Source organism: Mizuhopecten yessoensis, unplaced genomic scaffold (genome assembly GCF_002113885.1).
Source record: "Mizuhopecten yessoensis strain PY_sf001 unplaced genomic scaffold, ASM211388v2 scaffold431, whole genome shotgun sequence".
Classification (NCBI taxonomy): domain Eukaryota; kingdom Metazoa; phylum Mollusca; class Bivalvia; order Pectinida; family Pectinidae; genus Mizuhopecten; species Mizuhopecten yessoensis.
The window spans coordinates 407,979-435,740 of NW_018403543.1; positions in this window are offsets into that span (position 1 = coordinate 407,979).

The window sequence follows — 27,762 nt, forward strand, 5'->3', positions numbered from 1 at the left end:
AAAGCAATTACATTTAAACACTGTTGCACAAGAGATCAAAAACCGAAACCTTTTACATACCAGCTTGCCGGGGTTTAAATTCTGTCAAACACTCCAGGTAGCACGGTCTACCGGCTGTTGATATCATTATGTCGATTAGTCTGAAATTACATTAATATTTTGAAATGACGAAAACTATTATAACGACATAGGGTGATATTATGTCGAAATAATGTTACAAGTTTGAAAATCACATCATGTCGCGATAATAGGACATTGAGTCAATATAATATTCCTCAACATTTCAACAAATTGGTAAATATTGTTTTGGTTAGTTTCCATGCCAAAACATGCCCAACATACAAAGTAGTAATAAAAGCCGTAAATGTATGTTATCAATAATGTCGACATAATGGATATATATTTATATAGCCAAAATCTATATATAGCAACGCAAGAAGTTATAAATATATATATATATCTATTAAAATAAACAGTTAATTTGCTATTAATGCTTAAAATACCGCTTGCTTTGTTAAACCATACATGATATACGTTATCTGTAAATATCAATTACATTTATATCATTTTAACAATGTTATTACATGTTTAATGTAATGTTTTATACAACGTCCATTTCACTCCATCATCGTGGTACGATACAATCTGAAGGAATGCCGTTTTAAAAGCCCTTATATTCATTTTGTTTTCCCTCAGCATTTTGTTTCTTGTTCTCCCGTATGATCGTTTTTCCTGTACCTAATGGATGCTGGTGACCATATAGATCAGTGTAATAAGGCAATAAAGACACATTTGTTACGTCAAAGTAAGTTATGTTGTTCAGAATGATAACAAATTAATGTTCAATACAATTCTAAGGTATTCTCAGGGATGTTAGCTTGACAACAGCTGAAGGTAGCGATTTTGTCTTATAAACATTTTAGTGGGACATAGTTTGCGGTTGATTTTGTTGTCTTACATCATATAATAGGCGTTTTATTTGTACAAATGATTGTTTGAAAATCAGCTGTGACCAATTGCTATTAACAATTGCCCACAATCAACTTTATATTTGAAATCACTATCATATTTCAACTGTCAAAACATTGTCTGAAATAAGTGTATTTTTTCAAATTTTGTTATTGTATTATGACAATTATTCAGGGGAGGGGGTTTCATATCCTTGGTTCTGATTTCATTTTGAAATAAAACATTCATCGGTAAAAAGATTTAATAAATCATATATATGTGTCGATGCGCTAAGTCAAAACACATCGATGTACTAAGTTTGGCATCTGTTTAAAAGCGATGATGTGTTTAATTATCTCTCGTATTAAAACCATAAATAAAGTCGATTTACGTCACGTATTAAATAAGTATTTCTGAACTTTATATATTCAAAGCAAATGAACAAGTAAGTTTTTTTTCTAAAAATAATTTAAGGAAGGAATAAATGACGTTACATTGTCAATATATTGACTAGCGAGGCATGTGTAAACGTTTTATTTTTAATTGCTTTTGTGTCAGAGATGTTTTAAAATTTCATTTGAGAGATATTTCACATTTTCAAATCCGTTTGGAATTAGCTTAAATAAGTTCTGAAATAATATATCATTACATAACATAATATAACGGAATTTATATAACCAATAGATCAGCATGCATGCATGTTAAGCATCAGATTACTATAGTCCAAGGAGAAATGTATATATCTCTACAGCAAAACGGTTTATAAAGACTATAAAGCATATTGTCATTGAGGTGGACGACACTGTTTAATGATGATTGGATCGCAACGTAATAATAAGTTTTTTGTGGCAACATCTTGCGTAAATTGTGATAACATTATATAAAAATAATAAATTATACGCCTCCCTTATGACACTGATTGAGTAATTATCAATGTTGGCGAAAAAAATCGCCCTTTTCGAATTTGATAAAGCACACTTGAATCCTCATCAAAGTCTAATCTATGACATGTGATATCATCAAGCAGATCTCCCATATTGGATTTGTTTCTACGGCAGACTTATGGTCGCTGTCCCCCTAGTCCCCAGTGTATGACTTTACCGCTTGTTCATTTCCTTTGATGAACATAAATGATCTCAAATTTAATAGGCAAGTTACTGGCATGGTCTCAAATAACTTAAATGTCAATATCGATGTAAGTCTTGTGGTTAAAGTACAGCCAAATCACTATAGCTGGCCATCTTATAGCAATGTTTCAGGTTTTATCTTTTTGAAACTGAATATGTGCTACCTAGCCGTCATCTTTATTTTCATCTAACTAAAGATTATTATTTTATTTTTTTTAAATATTTTAACATCATATGCATGCATAGTAATAAAATGATCTTTAGTCTAACAGGTAATTCTTATTAATACTAGGAAAAAGCACTTAGAGGGCGTGCACTTAAATTATGGGCAGGTGAGGTAACCGTTAAAATAGGTAGATTGTCACCACAGAATGTAATTAAAATGCAAAACCAATATCAAACTCTCTACCAAGAACTTTTATTTGTTAGTAGTATTTGCGAATATTCTAAATACAATCATTATCTCACACAATTTCTTGTAGTATTTCAATAAATTATAAGAGGAACAATTCATTTGAATAATAAACAATGCATTATGAAATATGTAAACAATAAAACAACTTTGAAACATTTGCCGATAGATATGAATAAACATTTGCATGAATTTTAGTAGTTAAAAAGATTTCTTCATAATGGAAATATTTTTGTGAACTTCCTGTAACTGGGTTATTTTTACAAAAAATTAGGTCGGTCCTACAATGTTAATTTAAGTCGTTAGAGTTTTACACTTATACGCTGTTATAATATCAGGACCTAATACTGTAATACTTAATCATAATCAAGAACGAAAGTAAAAACTTAACAGTAAAAGTGATTCAGATTTTTATTCAGTTTTGAAATGATGCTACTACTTAGAAAAAATAAATATAATAAACTTCGTTTTACTACGTTTAATTTGTGATTTAAAAAAAATAAAAATAGGGCTGTTATATTACAGTAGAACAACTGCATTATCAAAACCTGGAAACTGTAAGAATATTGCAGTTGTACATTTATTTCAGTCGGTGTGTACTTAATAAGAAAGTGATATTTTAAGTGCCATAACGGAAATGTTTTAATCATTGTTAAACATCTATAACAATATTCCTTTCTCTGGATTTTGATAATGGGTTAACTATATATATGCACTGTGATTTTCCTCTACGCCTTGTTTACATATATGAATAGGAAGAGTTAAAAAAAAGAGTCTGTCATATTTTCACCAGGAGAAGACAAACCTGTTAAAATTATTTCTATCATCATTTAACACATTTATCTCATTTGTCAAACCCCAGCTCGGGCAGCACCTACCCGCAAGGGGCTGCCGAGTGGAGGATTGTCGTAATGAATGTCTTTCTCTCATTTAGTTAGATTAACAGACAATTTATGCCGAACGAAAACACATCTCTAATTCTGACAAATGAGGTGTATGACAGCAAGAGGGACCAGTTTTAATGTATCCTAGACATGGAATCACACTCATTAACTAGTAGAATATATTTGACGATTAATGACGGATGATAGATTCATGCCGCGTGTGGACAATGACAATGGTACCTTGTTGACCCGGACGGACCGCCGTCACCTTGACTGACCGCAGTTGTGTAAATAAAGCCTTAACTTAAACGCTACCTGAGGCCCGCGGTCCTATCACGCGCCACCGAGAGGAAAATAAGCAGTTATCATTATGTCTACAAATTGAAACATAAAAAATGATTAGAATTGGTGTGGTCTAGAAGTTTCTGACTTCTATCGATATGAAATGATATGCTTTGGAATTAATTGTTTTGTAGACAGGCGCCCTACGTCAATAAAACGTGATACAGATACATTTATTTTTGGATCAAATTCCAAAAATCAAAGGAAAGACAGGGATGAACTAAATTGTTGTTTGACTTTTTTCAACGACAATAAAAACGTCTCCTGACCATGTAATTTAAACCAAAACTTCTTGTCCGTCTTCAATCTTAGGAACGTGACACTGAGATTGGTATGAATATCTCATAATTATATATGCTAATTAACTACTTTCTTGTTATTAGTTTGGATTACATTACAGTAACACGAAATGGCAAACGTGAATTAAACCTAAAACAGGTCAATCTTTTCAGGAGATGTATGCTAATAAACAAAGCGATATGTCCTAAATGCTTTAATTTTAAATCAATAAAAGTATTAGTTACATTAATATTATTATTAAATAAAGATGAAGATATATCAACATATGAATATTTAAAATCAAAATATCCTCTTAATGATCCTTTTTTAACATTGATAAATATTCATAGTTCGAAATAATTGTAACCTTTTTCAAAAGTCAAGGAACAAAAATGTTGTCACTGTTGATTAATAAGCGCATCCTTAAGGAAGACAAGAAAAAACATCCAATACATTCCCTATCGACAATTTAGATAATTTATCGGCGAGAAAAAATGTCAGCAATATATCTAAAATAAAGTTTGTACGAATGATCCTAGGACAATTGCTGAAAATTGTACCAATATATAGATGAAAAGTGTTCGTTTTAAACACAACTTAGTAATATTATATAAGAAATTACACAACCAAACAGACAAGTTTATTTTTGATGTTGTAAATCACTGCGAAATACGGAGAAATGGATATAGTATATAACAAAGAGAACTAGTTTGGCCAAATAAAAATAGTTTAATTGATGAAATAAGATTAATTAAATATTATCATTATTTTTACTCTGAAGGAACAGTTTATATTATGTCAAAAACATTTAAAGTAACAATTAACAAATATAACTAATATTAGCTAATTACCATATCTATGATTAGACAACGTATTAGACAAATTTATTAATCGAAGTTTATTTAATCAACTATAAATCTGAAAGAAAAAAAAGAATTCATTACAAATAAACATAAGAGTAAGATATCCGATCAGTAGCAAATAGTATAAAATAACATTATAATTGTAGCTTGTCGTAGACGTATTTAAGTCAGAAACCCGGACGAAGTGGTGAAGTGCTGTTTAAACAATCTTTGTATAGATAATTATTCCAGTAACATGTTGCAGTGTAGACTGGTGCAGATACTTTATATGAAAAACATTGTTATTGTCTGTGATAACATTGTTTTCATTTATGATGTTTTGTAGTATTTTCTCCAAAATCAAACATTCTACTGTGTCTAAACTGCCAAGCTAACGTCTGATATCTATTTTAATGGTGTCCGCAATGCTGTGCATCTATTGATTAACCATAAGCACCATCTCAGATGTACTTGTAAGGTCGGATGTTTCCTTACAAGTTGAAATCTGTGTAAACTTCTAAGCTGAGTAGTAGTGGCTCTTGATTAAATCGCTTTTATTCTCTTCACCAATCTTGGGAATATCGAGTTTTCCGAGTTAGAGTCTTTTCTCAAAAGAGTAATTCTAAGCTGAATGACACTAAAGTTTTAGATGAACTCCTGTTTGGCAATCTGATTGTCTATTTCCAACGACTGTAATGCATTACCTCTGTTTTATAATTACGGGGACATCAGAACGAGAGACAATGAAAATGTGAATTTGCCATAATTGTTTCAAATAATGATACGGGCGTACAATAATAGCATGAAATTATTAAGCAATATTTTAATTTTTGTGCCAAACTCTTCAAAACAGAGGCGTGACTGTAATACCATGGGCTTAATTTCCCAGAGTTTCCGACTATCGGTCCTGTAGTTAATCGATCGCTTCTGTTTTTCTCAATTGTTGCCGATTGGTTTTGAATTATTTCAGTTTACTGGTCTGAGGTTGCTTTCGTAGAACGTGAGGAAAAACGTTGAAAAATGTCCCTGTCATGAACTATTTGACTGGAGCCGCTACAGCAGTGACAACCTCGGCAGTGTCTAATTTATCTTCTACCTCAACTACGAAGTTACGAATGTAAATTACCTCACGGTGAGGTGTTAGGAAAAAGAATTGGTAAATGAGTTTTTAAAAAACTTAGTTCGGAAACAAATTAGAAATCGAAAGAAGATTCTAAAAGGACATACGATTTCCAGGTTTGGGTGTGCGGGGTTGGTATGGTAACGTTCGTATGACGACAGTTATTTGAGAAGCAATACGAAAGGAATTGTCTAGTTAAAAAATACTTTCCAAAACAACAAAAGTAAAGCATGAGTGAAGAGAGTTTATACACTGTTTCCGTGTTTTATTGCATGATAGTAATCCATATTTTGTAATAGGTAGTATTCCTAAAACAACTTACATCCAAAGATGGGAACATATACCGCTGACATATGATTTATAGTATTTGTTAAGATAAAATAAATAATAAAGAAGATTTATTGTAATACCTCAAATCTGGTTGCATGTCCTTTTTGAAATAAATGTTACTAAAGAAAGAGTGATAAGATCGTTTTCTGAGGAAAAAAGGAAATACATATTTGGAAGGGGAGAAAGTGTTTTGCAGGTAATGGATTAGGTTACAACGAGATACTATTAAAATAGAATAATAAAATCATAAATCATATGTGATAGGAAGTTTATTTTTTATTTATTTTTATTTTTTGCATTAGCATGCATATACAACAAATAATATCGTTTACCATTCAGATACATTCAAATGAGTTTTTCAAAATTTAAAGAATGAACAATTGAAACTAGTTTTTTATTTTGTTTATTTATTTATTTATTTTTGAAACATTGTTAGAATGAATTAGACATGAAAATTTGTTTATTTGTCTCAATTTTGTTTTATTGATATAAAATATACAATACATATTGCCAACATTAATCAACATAATTAAGAGACAGAAACAAGGGTTGATACTCTTATGTAAATCTATTACCTCTAATCCTAACCAACATTAACAATTAGAGCTACATGAATAGTGACGTAAACATAGATAATAATAAATGAGTTTGAAAAATGCAGTGCAGATATGGTACATGTACACAAAATGATATTCCATAATTACGGTAGATTGTTTCTGAGAAAAAAAATATTGTCGCGTTATTACTAGTAATACATCGGGTCTGAAGTTGCTTAACTGACCATTTTAAACAATACAATCTAGAAAGAATGAAATAAAATTTGTATATGACATCACTTAATATGGTGTCATTTGTTCAATAAGATTCATCAGTTTGGAGATATGTTATATCAAAGTTTTACTTTATACACAAACAATGTACGTATTAAACGTGTCGCAACATTTTATGAGTCAAAGCTAAACAAAGGGACCAGTAGGTCGCCACACGTTTACTATATACATTGTTTGTGTATCAAATAAAACTTTGATATTAGGTGTTATTTGTTCTTTAAATGGTGTAAAACTTATCAAGTGTTAATGGTAAATCATCATACCAAGATATGAAAAGGAGGCAAAATATGCCAGAGGTACGTTGATGTAGGTATAGTTCAGTATAACGGGTACTGTTTGCGGATGTATTTTTTTAGTTTAGACCTGAAAGGCCTGGGTTTCTTTTGTGATTTATTCTGATTCTTCTTCTAGAATGTTCATTTTTCAGGTTCAGCAGAACAAAAAGTGACCAACCAGTGACCCAGAGTCAGGACTAAGCTTTAGGAGACAGTTTCCCATATGTCTGTTGATACTTTCCAATGTATCCAATTCAACTAGCTTCTTTCACAGCAGAATTTTATACTGTTGTACATCATCCCTTTGTTTTAAGTATTTTTAATGTTAATCGCCATAATGACAGCCTTTCAGCCCATTACACAAATATTTTAGTAAATTGGTAAATGCCTTGTTCACATCAGTCTGGTTTCATACACAGAATGCTTGAAGAAATATCAGTTTTGATTTTTTAGATGATATTTTTGCAGTCTTATTATAGCTGAAAGGAATTTGTATGTAAACATTTTTGTCATTGAAAAGTCGCATATATATCCTATTCAAATATTTAATAAAATAAAATCAATCAATATTTCGAATATGTTTTTACTTATTACATGGTCAAAGCGTGGAACCTACGTGATAAATCTATTTGTATTAAATTCGCATTGTTTGAACCCCATTGATGGCATTTGTGGTGATCTTGACCAGGACTCACTCCCTCTATTTGCTCTACGTTGCCTCCATTATCTTTATTTACGACATGGCCCGTGCTAGGTATTACACACTCCGTGATGGAATATGATATTATAAATGAGCCGTTTGAAACACAGACCCATGGCAAACAGAACATACGTACAATCTTTAACATTTACCACATATCGCACGCATGTGGAGATAATTCCCCTATTTGGAGTGTAAAGTGGTATTTATATTTTGACTCCCCACTTCAGATGTACGAGAATGGTTCAACCCTAATCTTTTTTTTTTTTTTAATTTATATGTTTTATTAAAAACAATTATGAAACAAGTTATATCAACTTATATTAATCTCTTTTGTTGTCCCGGATGGTAGCACGTAGAGGGTCTTAATATCGGAGGCACCCGTGTACCCAGAGAAAACCCACGTGATCGGGCCATATCTTATCACGTACGGTCGGGAAAACGAACTCCTTAGTGAAAGGCGATTGGGCTATCCACTGCGCCACCCAACCACTCCAATTGATAATCAACTTTGCGAGGGTGTCAGAATATATGGTAGAAGTGCATTTAGTGCTTCAACTAAAATCTGCTCTCTAAATACATTTTATGTAACTAAAATTTATGTTTCTGTACATCTCTATCACGACATGCGGTAGACGGTCCGATAGTGTTTGAGATGAGTATTTATATAGAAAAGAAAGTATATTTTCCATCTACAACATAATAAAGGACATTGAAAGCTTCGAAAACGTTTAAAGAAGATGTTAAATTCTACACCCTGAATAAAAAAAACTTCAGCAAGAGACTACGCCGGTTGAGCCTTCCAACTCTAGGTACAGGTGTTTGCAAGGAGACAAAATGAACATATGCAAGTTTCCAAATGGACGACACGATCGAAAGTTGGTGGAGGGGTTATTTCTTCTCACTCTACACTCGGAAGAAATGTGGACACAGTAAAAAAACTTAAACAACATTTCCATTTAAATCTTAGATTTTTTATTTTATAAAGTTTTGAATAGTCTTTCCCAAGATTTGATTACATCTCGTACTGTTTTTGATTTTGAGAAAAAGCACTTAGATGAATTCTAAAAAGAGTTTGAATTGAAACACAACAACACAGCTTTTTATAACTAGACTAGTATATTATGTTTACCACAATGTATTTCACAGTGTATTGATGTGGATATAGAGGTACCAGTAGCAATGCCGGCGTCCATGAATATCCTATTTAATCCTGTTAAATAATATCCTTGAGCCAGTTTAATTTCATAAATTCAACTGCTACACAAATATGTTACCCATTCATAATTTAAAAAACATATGTCATAGTTCTTGATGAATACAAGCTATATTTTAACTTATGGGATACATGTTTGTTGATTGTACTGAACAAGTACTCCCACTCTATAAGTTAATTAATTCAGTTTTCATTAAAAAGTGGGTCGAATATTTTTTTTCTAAAAAAATAAAAAAAACACTTCCGGAGCTCTTTTAGCTTTTTGTGGAGTAACATGATGTTTGGATTTTATTTTGTTGATTTTTTGACCCCCGTAATATTTGTTTTTACCTTGCCTTACCCTCAATATTGTTGTTTGGTCTTGGTTTTTTTTACTTTGACTGGCTCCGTGATATGTTTTGAATTAATTGAATCCTGTAATATGCAATATAAAACAGTGTGTATCGTTGAATATGTTAATAAATGAAGCAAAAGATAACTACTAGTGATGAATTCGTAATAAACATATTCATATTTATTATGTAATCAATATTGTTACCTATTCACAATGTTCAAACACGGCATCTAGACATTTTGAAGACTTTACATAAACTTCAATAGTTACCTTAACATAAAAATGACTTACCCGTGGAAAAATAACCCGCATACGTAAATTCTTTTTTTTTAGTATTGATGACACACTTAGAACGGCAAATATGTCTGGAAAACAGTTGCTTTTTAGAATGTCAATATCAACCATATGATATATTTGTTTGGGTATGATGAAGTGTACTTGTTTACCGTTTACTTGTACACATTTGTATCTACTGATTGTGATACTATTATTATTATTATTATTATTCAAGGTTCTTATACACCGCTTTATCACAACATAGTTCGTACGTCATCTCAAAGCGGTTCACAAGTTATTATCCGTGGTTATAGGACCTTTGCAACCAGCCAATATATTTCTCAAATCCCTGGGGAGTATACAGCCGGTGCTGCCATTTCGGCGCTCACAGCTAGCATTCTACAATTCCAGCACTGTCCCACCACATACTCATTTACAGCTGAGTAGATTGGAACAAGCGGAGTGAAGTATCTTGCTCAGGGATACCACTCAGTGCCGTGACGTGACTCGAACCCGCAACCTTCCGGTCATGAGCCGGGCGTCCTAATGAAAGTTATTACATTGCCACCCTGCATTATTATACATAAAACCAAAGAAAAAGTACACAGTTATTACAAATATATATATATACAAATGGCAAACAGTTTATACAAATATAGATATATACAAATGACAAACAACTGGTTAAGGTTTAGTGTTCGATCTAGCACAGAAGGATTGAGCCAGAAAGATATCAGTAGACAATACACTCACGATTTAACAGCTAGCTACACTAAAAAAAAACCAAGTGTATAAATTATGCAAACTTTGATACAATGCTGTCATCTTATTACCGGTACTTCCTCTCCAGCCATCAAATGACTTTGACTTTGATATAATGATTTATATTGTTGAACTATTTTTTGAAAACATTGTATATCCGATGGTAGGGGTATGTCGGATTATACTGGTGTACCGTTAAAGACTCGCTGATTTTATCCTTGAAAATAGAACAAATAAACAGAGCTTAATGTTTCGGACATCCATGTACTTCACTCTTAAATCAGATAAAATAACCGATCGTGTGATAATAAACGCGACCTAGTCAGATATGAATAGCACATTTTTTTAACTTAATTTATCATATCATTTCATATTTTGACATTAAGTACAAAAGAACAATTGGGAATCAATTAAAATCTCTTTGTGTCCAGTTTTCAAAGGAATTGAGGCTAACAATGATTTGAATACTAAAACTTATTTACATATGTCAAACACTCCTTTTATTCGTTCTACCTCATGCTGTAACAGCGACACATTTGTTTGTTTTCGTCTGTCTAAAGTATTCAACCATTTGTAATCAAATAAATCAGAGTATGATCGATGACCGATCGGCTGTTCTAAAGACTCGTTCATATTTTAAGTTGATGAAATGACGTGGCTATTAATAAGACGTGTTGATCATATCTTCGTTCTCAGAAGAAATTGAAACCAATTAAGAACATCAATTATTTATCCTCTATTTCTTTATATACAGACAACCGTAAGATGAATGAAAATAGCTTAAGTTTTACCCCATTGTATGATTATGAACAAAATACAATCGTTACCAAGTCTGGTTTTCAAACTAGACTGATGGAAATCTTTATATCCGTTTTTGCTATGGAAATAATGGGATGACAATCAGATCAATAGCGAGGGTTTTGTTAATGTTATAGATGTATATTTAATAATTAAAAAAAATGGTCCAATATCAGGTTTATACCAGTCAGTATATTTAAACAATAACTGGTTGTCTGGATGTAATTATTGTTGATACAATTACAAGTGGCCTCTGGCAAAGGGTTTTATGGTAGATTTGCAAGAGACCACTTGTAATTATATCAACAATAATTACATCCAGACAACCAGGTATTTTTTATATTTACATATTTTTCTTTTTTAAGACATATTCCTACAAAAACCATTTGCCCTGCCTCAAAATACATTTCAGGCGGCCATTTTGTTTGTTTACATATTCCTACACCTGAAACAGGCAGTTGTAATTATAGTCGAGCAGTTGTAATTATAGCATATATAATTACACTTGCCCTCTAACACTGTTGTAATGGGACGGCGCGGGGGCAAATGTAAATATAATGTAATAAACAGCATCTATTGGGAATGAAATAGATGTTAAGTCAAAGGCTAATATTTATCATGGTCCACTTCCACTATATTTTACGCAGTCGACCCCATATCAGACAGGTGCCAATAATTTATCAATATTGGATTGTGTATGGAAACATGGTACCGAAACCACAGAAGTCTGGTGCCGATTTTTAAATGTATATTGACACAGGAAGGAATTGGCCATGCCAGACCAATGTCAACCATTTTGTCTTTGTTTTATAAAAATGAAATTAGTCCAATACCTACCTTATGACAGTAATTTTTCAATGTTTTAATAGAAGGAGAAAACTGATACCCGACTGATATCGATTGTTTTATCAATGTTTATAAATAGATCGCCGATTCCAGTGATTAAATGAATGTTCTTTTGTTGAAGGAATGGGTATGATGCCAGTCCAATTCCGACTATATCTTATCACTGTTTTAGTATATAAGTTATAGGCCCGGTACCAGAACGATACCAGTCAGTTTACCAAAACTGTATTATAAAAGGAATGAGACCGATACTGCTATGATATCCCTGATCCCCCAGAAACATACATCATCTATCAGCTCCTAGTAATCCATTATACTACCGTTCACAGGCAGTCCTTGAGTAATCAATTGGGTTCAGTGTCAATGCTATAAAACGTTGCTAAACAATGGGTAAGTGATTAGGTGGGAGACATGGCGCATTTCAATGCTTTACACTCAGTATTCAAAAACAGTCTTTGGAATTCAGAGCACCCAAATATGACAATTAGAAAGGTTCAAAAATAGGCAGAAACCAAATATTGTTCCAATTTCAAACTGCAAATTAGATTTAAATCATCTATTGAATAGCAAAATAGAGCCAATCGGTGAATGTACCCGTACCTCGACAAACTAGGGGTGTCCCGTTACTTGGCTATTGTGCTCCAAATGCTGCATGGTGTTCAGACCTTTTATAATGTTCTGTCTCAGATCCTTTGATCATGCATGTGTTCTGACGGAACCTGGAATAATATCTAATCATGGAACCAGTACCGTTAGTCGACACTCTAACCCTGCGTTATATCATATCAATGGTGGGCCACACCCTTCTCTGGCTGAACCAGTAAACACATCATCTATTTTTCCCACGGACAGGTATTTCCTCAGTACTTCTCCAACCAGTCGCATGATTTGAGTCTTCGAACTGTTATTATTGTCATATAAGGATGTCTGCAAAGGAAGTTGTCATACAAATGAATATGTCGCTCCAGCTAACAATAGGTAACTGTAGTTAGTTTAAAGTGCTAACACGTGCACCCTTATTTCATATAAAGATAGTTTATTTACGAGCGTACAAGGCTGGGGAGAATATTGAGTTACCGCAGACGGGTATTTCTTGGCAAAACCAGCAAACACACATTAATACACCTAATTAAATCTCGAAGAACCACAGGTTCTAATTTTTCAATTGAAGTATTATTTCACTCTCATAAACTATGTTTCATATTTGAAACATTAAATTAGAAATCATTACCTGCCACAGTATGCAACAATATTCCGTCTAAAACTTTATATCTAATATATGACTTATGTCGCATTCTAGCTGTTTCATAGGGAAAATCAGATTAAGGACAATAAATAAGATATCGTGACAGATTAAGGGCGACTGTTGAGATATCCGGACAGCTTATTGTTCTATTGTATGTACACATAAATCGGGCTCTCTAGATAGACTTGTTCTATTGTATGTACACATAAATCGGGCTCTCTAGATAGACTTATTCTATTGTATATATACATAAATCGGGCTCTCTAGATAGACTTGGTCTATTGTTTGTATACATAAATCGGGCTCTCTAGATAGACTTGGTCTATTGTATGTATACATAAACCAGGCTCTCTAGAAAAACTTGTTATATTGTATGTGTACATAAATCTGACTCCCTAGATAAACTTGTTATATTGTATGTGTACAAAAATCGGACTCCCTAGATAAACTTGTTATATTGTACGTGTTCATAAATCTGACTCCCTAGATTAACTTGTTATATTGTATGTGTACATAAATCTGACTCCCTAGATAAACTTGTTATATTGTATGTATACATAAATCTGACTCCCTAGATAAAATTGTTAAATTGTATGTTTACATAAATTATCTGACACCCTAGATAAACTTGTTATATTGTATGTATACATAAATCTGACATCCTAAATAAACTTGTTATATTATATGTGTACATAAATCTGACTCCCTAGTTAAACTTGTTATATTGTATGTACACATAAATGTAACACCATAGATAAACTTGTTATATTGTATGTATATATAAATCTGACACCCTAGATATATTTGTTATATTGTATGTGTACAAAAATTATCTGACTCCCTTGGTAAACTTGTTATATTGTATGTATACATAAATCTGACTCCCTAGATAAACTTGTTATATTGTATGTATACATAAATCTGACACCCTAGATAAACTTGTTATATTGTATGTATACATAAATCTGACTACCTAAATAAACTTGTTATATTGTATGTATACATAAAACAGACTCCCTAGATAACTTTGTTATATTGTATGTATACATAAATCTGACTACTTAGATAAACTTGTTATATTGTATCTATACATAAATCTGACTCCTTAGATAAACTTGTTATATTGTATGTATACATAAATCTGACTCCCTAGAATCACTTGTTTATATTGTATGCATACATAAATCTGACTCCCTAGATATATTTATTATATTGTATGTGTACAAAAATCTGACTCCCTAGATAAACTTGTTATATTGTATGTGTACAAAAATCTGACTCCCTAGATATATTTATTATATTGTATGTGTACAAAAATCTGACTCCCTAGATATATTTATTATATTGTATGTGTACAAAAATCTGACTACCTAGATAAACGTGTTATATTGTATGTGTACAAAAATCTGACTCCCTAGATAAACTTGTTACATTGTATGTGTACATAAATCAGACTATATAGATACATTTTCTCTATCAATAGACAGAGAAATCCACACTCCATGTCAGAGAAAGATATTTCTGTCCTACTCTAGGGTAAAGACGGGAGAATCACCCTGTCAAAACAATTGTAATACATACGCTGTGACAACGGCATCAGCACATTGAATTTCAAAGGTATTGACATTATTTTTATCTACAATTGCATATGTTGTTCAGAGTAACCATTTAGGTTTAGTGAAATTATTTCGCTAAATAACTTTTAACATCATTCCTAAAGCATGCATTTATCAGTTTTTTGAGTTTTAAAAATAATTGTAACTTGTCGACATGTTTCAATCATTCTTATTCAAGTCTCATGACAAACGAGACCAAGAAATGGCCTGTTGTATTGAATAAGATGTTTTTCAATCACCCGTTTTCAATCTAGTTCACTTTTATCAAAGAAACTTACCTCTGTCTTATTCATTTAAGATTGTCGTAACATTTATTGCATAAAGAACTGTTCTGTTGCAACTGTTTTGTTTCGTAACTTGCACAATGTAGAATTATTGGAAAGGCATCTATCTTAAAAGAATGTGAAGCATACCCCGTAAGAAGGGTTTTGCTCAATATGCATACATCTTTCGAAAGACTTGGAACGATACCATGATTTACTGTGAACAGTTTTTCCGACGTGACAAACGTTGATTAATTGTTTCCTGTAACACCGTGACGTAATAGTTGAGTAAGCTGTTCCTTCGCACCCGGTAGTTACTCGATTTACCCCTACCACGGCACCACATGTGAACATTATTTCAGCTCCATGAAAAGCACGTGCATAAATCACGCGCTGAAAAGTATCTGTCCCTACGTTTAGAGGACATATTACATTAATTTTAGTTTAAATTGAATGCACCTTGTTAACATTTAATCAGCAACATTTAAAATAATATTCTTAATTTACCTAATCCCGTAGCCCTGATGCCGGTGTCAGCTGACATTGAGCTAGAGCCGATCGCTAACTTTAACTATTTGAAATGCGGGCTTTCTTTACAAAATTTTGGAATGAAATTGTAAGTTTTGTAACATTGCATATGGGCCGTACAGATAAATTACAGGTTTGGGATTACCGAATTAGGCAAGGGTGTATAAACGCATCTTAAACAATATTCCTCAAACCTGCGAGCGCACAAGCGCTTCCTGGAAGATTACGGACTAAAGTTGTTGCAATACCCTTACTGCAGATAACTTGGTCTTGGGGGTCACGGACCCTCACCCATTTGCTGATTGATACAAAACCCGGGCTCAACAATTGCATTCAGTCGCTGTGTGCGGAGTTCTGTAAACGATTAATGTTGATTACTGCAGTGATTAGTACTAAAATTGATAAGACATTGCTTGTTTTCGAGAGTGTGAAATGTGTGGGAACACTTTTACCTCATGACATTTGAAACAATGACAATACAATGCAAATTCAAGGCATAACAGTGGATGTAATATAGAATAATTTCTGACACCAACAGTAGCATCTTACATGGCAGCTTAACACAATGTCGGGACGTTTCAAATGTTACTGATCGGTTTTTTTTTTTAACTTTCTGGCCCCGAGTGTCATCGATGACTCCTATAGGGTATGGTGCAGTGTAACTCTTCTTCGGCATACACTATTACCAGATTTTAAAGTTTCAATATAATGTGTGTCTTTTGTTTTCCTTCAATACGATTCATCAGTTTGGAAATATGTGATATCAAAGTTTTCCTTTTTACACAAACAATGTACGTATTAAACGTGTCGCAACGTTTCAAGACCGACTGGTCCCTTTGTCAAGTTATGACTGAGTGAGCGATTTGTATTATTTACCTGTACAACGATGTGACGAAATTGTATATTTTCCATGTCACTCGATCCGAGACATTTCGCCTATCGGTAGGGAGCGTATACACGCTGCATCAGATAGTCAGGTTTTGAAACGTTGCGACACGTTCAATACTTACATTGCTTGTGTAAAAAGTAAAACTTTGATATGTGTCTTATGCTTATCTTTATTCAAAACTTCTTTAAGTTGGTTTTATGTTATTAAGTTAATAAAAATCGGTTTTGAGCTCATTCAAAGATTTTTTAATATTATTTGACCTTTGTACGTATAAAGCATATATACTGATAAAAAGATGATTTCTGTTTGGAGTTGCTTGTGCTGTTTTAACCTTTTTATCTAAAATGTTATTTATGTTTTATTGTGAACATGCAACGTCGAAACGTCAAACGTTTATTTTATTCACTAGGAGTATAAGGGATACTTGTATGTAATATAATAAGCTGTATTTAGTGGATGATACTTTACAAGTAAAACGAGAAACCGTTTGCCTAGATGTAGAAAGAACAGTCTTCCAGATCAACATACATATAGGATATAGCCTCATTAATCCAGCCGCCACTAATCTGGTTATTACAGTATATAGCCGGTGTTTAAGGTACCAATTGACCTTTCACTATATAAAACTGCGCCGGTAATCCAGCGGTTTCACAATGCAGCCGGTTTTCTCGGGGGGAAAAGGTGGCTTGATGATCTTCTGTGAACAAAGATAGATGGATTATCGACTGCCCAACTATAAGATACTTTATTGTCATGCATTTCCAACCACCTTTGATTGATGGGACGTAGCCCAACGACACCACGGCAAGAATGAGTACAGTTAGATAAACGAATTATTTGTTTTAAGACATCATATCTTGACTTCTAACATCCTGAGCCTGCTGAAGATAAACGATAACAATGTCGTACTGGTAACGTAACATATATGACCTACTGGCGGTATGAGAAAAGTATTGCAACTCAAATTAATAATCATAATTTACTCTGACTTAAAAGGTCAGGCCAATTTCTTGGGGAATTCATTTACCAAATGTTGCCTAGATATTTACCACAGTTAGATATTAGTGCAGATGTACGTAGATGTGTTTAAAATACTTTAGTATAAAGAGCTTCTGCTTAAATTAATGATACTTGTTTTCTGATTATATGAATAATTGATACACAATGATGTTTTCGCCAAAGATAATAAATCCTTATTATTTATAGCATATAATATAAAACGATGTCCGACTTAATTCAAATTGGTGCCGTGGACCCCATCTTGTGATTTTTAGTAAATGAATAGCCTGTAAATATTTTGTTTCAATACAATAAATCAGTAACGCATTTCATATTAGTCCGTGTATTACTAGCGATATTTAATATCACAAACCATGATAAACGCATTAACTCCCTAACCAAAAACAAAAAAACCCCACTTATTTGTGCATATTTGAAAGATGAATACAAACACAGCTGTCTGCATCTTGAAAATTATGTAATAGTTACATTATGCAAGAAATGAATTACACCGCATCAAACAGCTGTTTGTCTTTCTAGGAATCATAGGCGATGCTAGGGGCCACAAAGCTGTAAATCTAAATAGTCTCAACTACTGTTGATACAGAGGGTAGGTGCATAATACTCCTTAATTTATGAATTTATAAATCATAAGGAGTGCATCTTAGGCATACCATAACATGGTTTCATATCGTAAACGTGATATGAAAAATAGAAGAATATTTCTCAAACATTGAAAAATACTTACACTCTTTTAAACATTAATGAGTATACGATTGTGATTTACTCACGCGGCAATCTTGTGAAAGAAACACCTCGCCTATGGCTCATTATTCGGCGGCAGATAGTTCTGACAAATAAACCGGGACCTCTGACTTCATTAAGGATCATTTACACCAATAAAGCTTTCTAGCTGGAAGTAGGAAGTATTCCTTCCTACTTTTTAACTGTGTACAAAATGGCCATTGGGAGTTAGTAGATTTATTTGTTTGTTTGTTTCTGGGAGATGCAACAAGCGTTCTATGGCAGGTTTGGGAGTTAGTCCACGTCACACAATCTGTAGTTGATCAGGGATGGAGGACTAAACTAATATATCATTTCCTAGATTAGCCTCGATAAATACCACAAAAGCTCAGAAATGTCGGGCAAACTGTATATAACCGGGTAAGATGCCTATACAGCATGGCGTTAGTATCCTTTGCAGTTACTTGTAGTAATGTCATGGGATTGAGTTGTTACCAGGAAACAAGGATGATTAAGTAGGACATGTATTACCAAACCTCATTTCGTTCGGATGTCTTTTGGAATCAATGAAACTTATTTCAAACAAATGTATTTTATAAGCCATGTTTGTATATTACACACTTCAAAATAGGGGCGCTTTGTTGAATGTCTTGTCCATAAGTCAATTAGGAGTTAACATCGTGTATATTTTTGTGAACTGTATGATTCCCTTGTATTATTAATAAACCATCATGTTCAGAAGAAAACCAGTTTAGAATTCAATAGTGAATTTAAGGTATTTTAGATATCTGCGTACACTAATTAGGTTGTTAGTTATGACATATATTCGTTTTTGTGAATCTGTCCTTTGTACCTTCCCCAAGTTTTATCGACGTTGAGTTTAAATTATGTTTTTGTTGACGAATCTGTATTCTTGTGGGTTTTTTTTACCGGTAGCTAACCCCAGTCGTTCTGTCCTTGAAGACGTCACTCTACCCTGTCCAAGCTTATCCTGCTCTGTGAATGAATATTTTCGTATAGGTAAGTAATCCTGTAAAAAACGTTGCAGGAAGGAGTTACTGTAAGTAATGGATTTAGGTAAGTTTGTTACTCTCACAACCACAAAAGGTTTCCTCACTCCCGACTCATTCGAAATTTTGGTTACTAGTGGGTAACATGCTGGATGTTATTTCATTGGTTAGGTTCTAACTTTGACGTCAATTAACAATGCTTTTCGGCGTCATCGTCCATTGTGACGTTTTAATTCATGGCATCTGCTTCCCCAATCAGAAACAGACATAATATATTCCTAAAAGAAACAAATCTTTTTTCAGATATAATATCGGAACTTTGTAGGAGAAAAATGTCCCCAAACTCCCAATAGTTGATTATCACGTTTATCTAACTCTCGTTAGTTAACTTTTAAATGGTAAAAGACACTCGATAAACCTCGTGTCTTTATACAATTAAAAAACCTAACTCGAGTTAGATAAACATGATAACCAAACATCTGTGATTGATGATCCTCCCTTTATATATCATTTGTCTATCAATATACATACGCATTACATAGACTTCTATGTTATTGATGTTTTTGTTTCCTGATCTAATACTATTACCTTATGATATCAGGCGTGTATCCTTACGCTATTATCTACTCATCAGGCATGTATCTATATAATATTGTCTAGTCATCATACATGTATCCTGAAAACATTATCTTGTCATAATAAAAATATCTTTAAAGGATTTGACTATCAGGCAAAAATATTCCTTCGTAGTTAAAAATATCATCGAAAAAATTAAACAGACCTTAAACCTCAGGCATACTTTCTTAAAGGACTTATAAAGTTCTTAATTAAACTTTTGTGTTCTGAAACAAACACTTAACTGAAGTTATTATCATACGACTAACATCAATCTGCGTCCTTTGCAGCCCTTTGAAATCAAGACGTTAAATGCACGCTGCAGTTGAATGGTCAGCCACTGACCATACACCGGACTTTGAGATCGCCACCTATTATTAGACGCCGACCTCTAACTGTGAAGTGGGTATCTTCAAATGAACGAAATAGAAGACGTTTTCACGCCCAGGGCGTAGCTATAAACATAGAGCGGACATGTTAGTGAGTGTGTGGACTGTCCGGAGTACGACTGGCGAATGGACAGTGATGAACAGAGGATATGATACCCCTTGACTGCTCTCGACCTCTGCTATCCTTTGGTCGTCTGCCCTTTGTCAGGGTCATGTTTAACCCTTCAAATATTACAATAACGATTAAATGATAATCCCGCCTCATATATTCTTCTTTACAATTATTTTCAATGATTATAATTCCTCGAATGTCTGTCTCGACACCTGGCCGATTAGCTGAATAAATGGCCGAAAGCCCAATGCATGACCACTCCTTCTACGGGTGGTCGGACAAATATTCATATCATACGCGTGGGTGCATATTATTGACTACAATATTGAATTCATATTTCTGAATTAGACACGTACAAGAGATAATAATAATATAATATTAAGCTATTTTCTGGCATTTCTTCTGTGTTTTATAACTTAAGCCAACAACAGGTATGAATAATGCATTAGAGTGGAAAGGGAGGGGTCATCTAGAGCTACAAAGTAGCGCATACCACGACATGACCTTTCAAAGTCCATGTCCAATAAAACGAACATGTGTTTGATATATAAACCAGTCTATTTATACAAATCCTCCATATGCTTTTCCAGTCAGGGACACATTCATTTATTGAACATAGTTTTATATGATTACACTTAAACATTGATACTTTATATGTGAACGTATATGTTTTAATTAGCACGGCATTCTTTATTTCGTTAAGAATGATTTCTGACATTTGATTTTTATAAATTTAAGAGTTAAAATTCTTAAAGTTAATGTTAGTGCCGATTTGAATACATGGCATCAAATTTTGCGAACGTGACTTTTGTAAATAGTTCTGCCAAGCATGCACATGTTTGACATAAATTTGACTCTGATCCGTTTAACCCGAATCTCAATAATGTATTGTCTGATTAGCTATAATCTCAGTACTACATTACCTGTTTACCACGAGTCTCTACAATAATAATGTTACCTTTATATGCTTTTCATCCCTAAAACTCAATAGTTATGACTTATCTGTATAACCAAAATCTCAGAAATACATTATCTGTTTACCAGGAATCTCTACAATAACAATTTTACCTTTATATGTTTTTATCAACAGTACACATTATCTGTATTACCTTAAATCTCAAAAATTATGTCTTATCTGTATAACCCGAATCTCAGAAATACATTATCTGGTCACCACTTATCTCAATTATATGTGTCCGTTGAATTAGCTAAAAATGTAAACGGTATGATCCTCCGAGAGCCGTTCCATTTCAAAATTAATGATTAAATACGGAAAAGTCACAGATACAGCCTTGTGAGATAATTAATAATTATACATGTATGTATTGCAATGCAATGAGAAAGCAAATGGTGTAAAAAAAAACCATTTGCTATTGTGACGTCATCAATTTCATTGTTGTCAACACTTAATTTGCTGTTCAAAAACTTTTGGAAATAACTAAATAAAGCATAATAACTCTATCAAAATGTAAATGTAAGTAATGAATATTTCAGCATATACTGTTATGGTCCTATAACACATTTCTATAGCTGACAAAGTTACATAAAGCCCTACCGGGCTTTTAAAAATTTGTCATAAATAGCAACGCGTGTTATAGGACCATTCCAACATTTACAAAAACATGAATTGCTTAAATGATGTGAAGAGGGAGAAATTGGTAAGAAAAATAGATGGCAGATTGTATAAATGCTTTAACCCCATATAATTATGACGATGAAGTCTATAGAATGTGCTTAATTCTACTAACATTACTTGGTTTATTACTTATGTGAGTTTTTCTGCATTCACCAATTCCTAGCTAGATGATATCCATTAAGGGATCACTAATTATGACTGAAAAAGTATTTCGAGTGATCTAGTTATCAAGTAAAAAGTGCAACCTTTTTGTGATCGCTGATATAGATGCAAATTGCTCCGTCATAAGTTTGATATATTTTTTACTCACGAAACACAAAAAAAGTAAATTAAGACGCAATTGTATTGAGGTGTATGATATTTATTTACAACGTTAACGTCTCCGAAAAGGGGAGTGATGAAAATCATAGCAGAAATGAAGACCCAGAGAATTGATCACTTTAACTTAGTTTAATTCTATTTAATATTTCTAATTACATGGGGATTTGATTTCCATATTTACAGTAACAAAATTTGGTTTTGAATGTACAAAATGTATGTGCAAATATGCAAATCATTGAATGGGTAAATATGTAAAACATTGTTTTATTCAAATATGCAAAGCATTATTTTGTAGATATGTTAAACAGTGAATTACAAATATGTAAAGCTTGATTTTGTACATATGTAAAACACTGTATTGTTCATATGTAAACCATCGAATAGGTAAATATGTAACACGTTGTATTATAAATATTTTAAGTATCATTTTGTAGATATGTTAAACATTGTATTGTAAATATAATGATGTATAAAGATATTTATGTTGCTTGCTGGTAATCGTTTAAAAGTAATAAATATTTAGGAGTAAAAATTATAAACTTTAGCTTGATAAGTTTTTTAACACTCTAAACGACTATTAAGCATTTAGGTATGTACTTGGGAACTCAACGGTCTTACACATGACTGGTATGTAGTGTGATATGTACTGAGGATTTAATGATCTAACACACATTGAAGCAAATATCTTCAGTACACACTTTAGAGAGAAAAAAGTGTGCAATGCAATGAAAAGTACACAGCACCTTTTCTAACTGATAGTGGTTCGTCACTGTTGTCGAGGTGTCCGTAGGGTATTTTAAGTGCCTTGTTTGACCAATTAAAGCAATTCGTAATGACCGGCGTATATCTGGCGCAAAGGTCGTGCGTCACCTGTCGGTAAGGGTTTAGACGATAGACCGGAAAAGGCAGCGACGCAAGAGATATTCCTCAACACATTAATAACAGATAGACATATATATATATATATATATAGTCTATTCCAGTTGTGACTCATATAAATAAGGAAACAATACAAATATTGACCACCAATGGCTTGCAGTGTCGTTATACAATTTAATCATAAGTTTAGTCTAGAATTTAAATATCAAACATAGAACAACAGTATACATTGAAATCAATTTAATTCATTTTAACAACATAAATTAGACATTGTGCTGAGGTCTGGAGGGAGTTTCCCCGGCAACCATTTGTTAATATCTAATAAAGGCATTTCCAGCGCGTCACTTTCCGCTTGTTTTCCACGACAAGTTAACAATTATCATGATTACGTTACCATTCGGAGTGAAAAATCAATTTTAATGAGAGTTAATAGAACGAGAAAAACTTTAAGTGTCCCCCTGGGTAGTATTGCTGTAAAGTATATGACACGGCAGAGGTAATAAGCTATAGCGCACGAACACCCCATAATGCTAGGGATCAAACCAGAGGAATCGTCGTCGCCGGATTACGCCAGGGTATGAAGTACTCCTAGCGCCACTCGGCTACATGGAGTCTTTTTGTGGACAATTAAGAAAAAATTAACATGCGCACACGTCTCTTCAAGGAATGATTGAATGTAACGTTTAAAAGTAAAAACTAAAGCAGCAGACTTTTTTTTTCATACGTAATTTCAACGTGGACTGGTTTGATTTGGTTACTGAAATCAAATTGCGGACTTGAAGTATGTTCCTTTATATCGAAATCACGCAGATATTTATCAAGATAAATTGCCAATAATTTTTGCAATGTTTGAATCCTGTCTATGTGTGGACTTTTTTAGGCAAAACTTTGCCTCGTAAAATGTCTATTTCTAGAGGATACTATACACGTGTGTTCCTCCTGGTAATGCTGGGAACGACGTTATATTTTGGTTTGTTAAACGTAATTTAATTTTTAACATACTGAATCCTCAGAGCGTCAACACGCAAGGACAACAATTGAACGTTAAGGCAATGCTAATAGACAATAACAGTACCTGACGATACAGCAGGGGGATATATATATATAAGGGGAAGGCTTTCTTGGTTTTGTTAAGGTTTGATGTCCTCGCATAAGCTAAGGTCATATAAAGCAGGTTACCTAGGGAGACACAAAAAGAAAGAGTAGGTAGAACATAAAAAAGGGAAGAAAGTCATAAAGGAGAAGGATGGATAAAATATTTTTATATCACATCTAACCGAGTAGTTCTGTAAAACATTGTCGAATTGTGCTTTCAATATTTTCTGCTTTTGTTGTTATTCCAATTTCAATGTAACTCATACCAATAATGACGCCTTGGCATCTTTTCATCTACCATTAACTGAACTTCATCACAACGTATTAATAATAAAATGAAATCAAACAAAGGAAATACCGGAAAAGGGAAAGGGATAAAAAAGAACAAATCAGAAAATGATTGGACAAGCAACAAGGTAAACGGAAAAAAAGAAAACATTGCGATGCTGTAGAAAGAATAAAATGTCGGTTTTAGGTTAGTGTGGTGAACTCCTATTTGTCAAACAGTCTGATAGTGAGTTAAGCAGTTCGTTGGTTATTTAGTTAGTTCGTTGGTCAGTTGGTTAAGTAATAAGTTTATCAGCTAGTTAGCTAGATAATTAATAAGTTATATAATCAGTTGTTAAATTAAAAGGCTAGCTTAAATACACTTTGTTGTGGAAATAAACAATGGATTGGAATGCAAGTTTTACACACTTAAGATAGTCCTAGACCTTATCATGAACCTTGAAATTGAGGATATCAAATTCCGATTTTCATATATTATATTACTGAATATTACCTTACCTTGATAATGAGTAAAAGTAATATAAACTTCAAGATAACATTAAACCAAAAATTGAAAATTAAATTTTCAGTTTATCAGTTTAGGTTTTCTTAAACATTAAACAATAGAATAAACAAAAATAATTAAGCTAATATGTGTACTATTATTTTTATAACTGTAATTTATTATTTAGAATAAGAAAATAATCTTTCTGAAATATTTACAAAATGACATATTTTTGAAAATACTATATAATGAGCTTGTTTTTAAATTTTAAAAATTAAAGAAACAACCCATTTTAAATTGAAATTTTCTTCTTTGAAAATAAATTAAAAGGTCACCAAGTGATATAAGTGTTATAGTCGTCTGATGATGAATAAGCGATGGAAATCAAACTCGCCCGTAGTCCGAAACAGTGTTGTAATATATGAATTATTGAGGAGGCCAGGAGTGGAGACAGGCAAGCTCGGGGAGAGGTGTAAGTGCTTTGCTGGTGCCGAACCGAGTCAGGTCGAACAGGTCAGACTGCATACTCATAATAATGTCATTAGTATACTTAGCAACTCGGTATTTAGAACCAAACGATGTTATAAAGCGTATTAGTTCACTTATAATGATGTTATACAACCATTACCGCGTTATCGTTAGAGGAAGGTGTGCACTGCCATGGCTTGCCTATTGGGCATAATGTCGTTATCTTTCTGGGAAATTGCTGCACGTATTCGTGTCGTACTGCAAGGGTAGTGGTCAGCTGTGTAAATGGACACTACAAAAACTGTTTAATTGAATAAACGTCTAGCTGCTTGAACCACGGTCATTCACAGAATGTCCACCTCGACCCTCTCTGAACAGTGTGCGCCATATCCAGACGGTATATATCAGTCATCACCGATTGTCTTTCCCAAAGTATGAGCAGTGTATCATTTGTCTTGCAAATCTACCATGAACTCAATGTTTCGCACTCGGGCAATCTGTATCAGTGGTCATGTTAAAATCAATGGTCATGTTAATACTATATTTTATTCAACCTTTATCAGGGGACATATTAAAACTGTGTAATACTCTGGCAGACTATACCAGTTAACATATTTAACTGCAGTGAACAACAAATGTGTGAAGATCGGATGGACAACAAAAGTGATCTTGAGATATTTTCAAAAGATCTTTGTCAATGTTTTATTTAAAATTATTATTTAGTTTAACTATTACCTCAAGATTGGATATCAAAAGTAGCTTTGGTGTCATAAAATATCATAATTTTCATTTTTGATATATAACATTATCTTGAATGTCTGGTCATAATAAAATCGATTTTGTTCTTGTTGAGCTAATATAATTTCGGTTAACATACTGTTAACCCGCACGGGAAATTCGGAAATAAATATATCCATAAGCAGAGGCATCAATAATCCTGATAAAAAGTAGAGGGAATGATAGGTGTTTGGGAAAGGTAGTATTTCAGATACCAAAGGTACATATGTCTCAGATCTGTCAAATCTTAGAAAGTATGAGGTCGGCAACAAAATAATATTTAGTTAACTCGACTTTCACCATAGCAAACACTCTGATATACAGTGTATTGACAGAATCAGCTCTAACATTCAAACTCCATTGGGAAGACCGGTATGTAACTTCTAAGGGAAGTTTAGTCAACTATCTTGACATTTAATTTTGTCGAACGTGTGACAGCGAGTTCAAACTAGACAAATATCAAGATATCAAGATAATTGACTTCCCTATATTCAGGGGTAACATGCAGCTCCTTTACTTATGGACCTAGGTTACAGTTGACTTGCTTTACAAGATAACGTAATAGGAGTAAGGGTTGTTTTATATCGATGCGTCCATTTCATTAATCAACTACCTATCTCGGGTTTTCTACCTAGATACCTTTATCATAATGTAGAGTGTAGTAGTGAGTTGACCGTTACTATCGTAATCTATGTATACATTCCCAATATATAGTCGAAGAAAATAGGTATGTGACGTAGTTTCTACAGCGGGAGGAACATATCATGCAAGTAGTTTTACAAATCTTCTTTGATAGATGAAATAAAAGGACCGGGTAATTTTCATATCTCCTTTCCGTCATAAAGAGATCACTTCGTTCTGACATTTTAGACATAATGCGAGCTGTGTGAATGTCATCACAGTTTTAATTTATTTTATTTATCCAATAGTTCAAGGGTATTTTCCCTTATAATTCTAGGCTGGTTTAGCCTATGATACAAGGATGGATTTGATATACATTTTGCAATCTCATTCGAAATATAAATTTACTCTTGATTAAGAAAATATCTGGTGCATCATGTGGTGTAGTATCCTTCATTGAA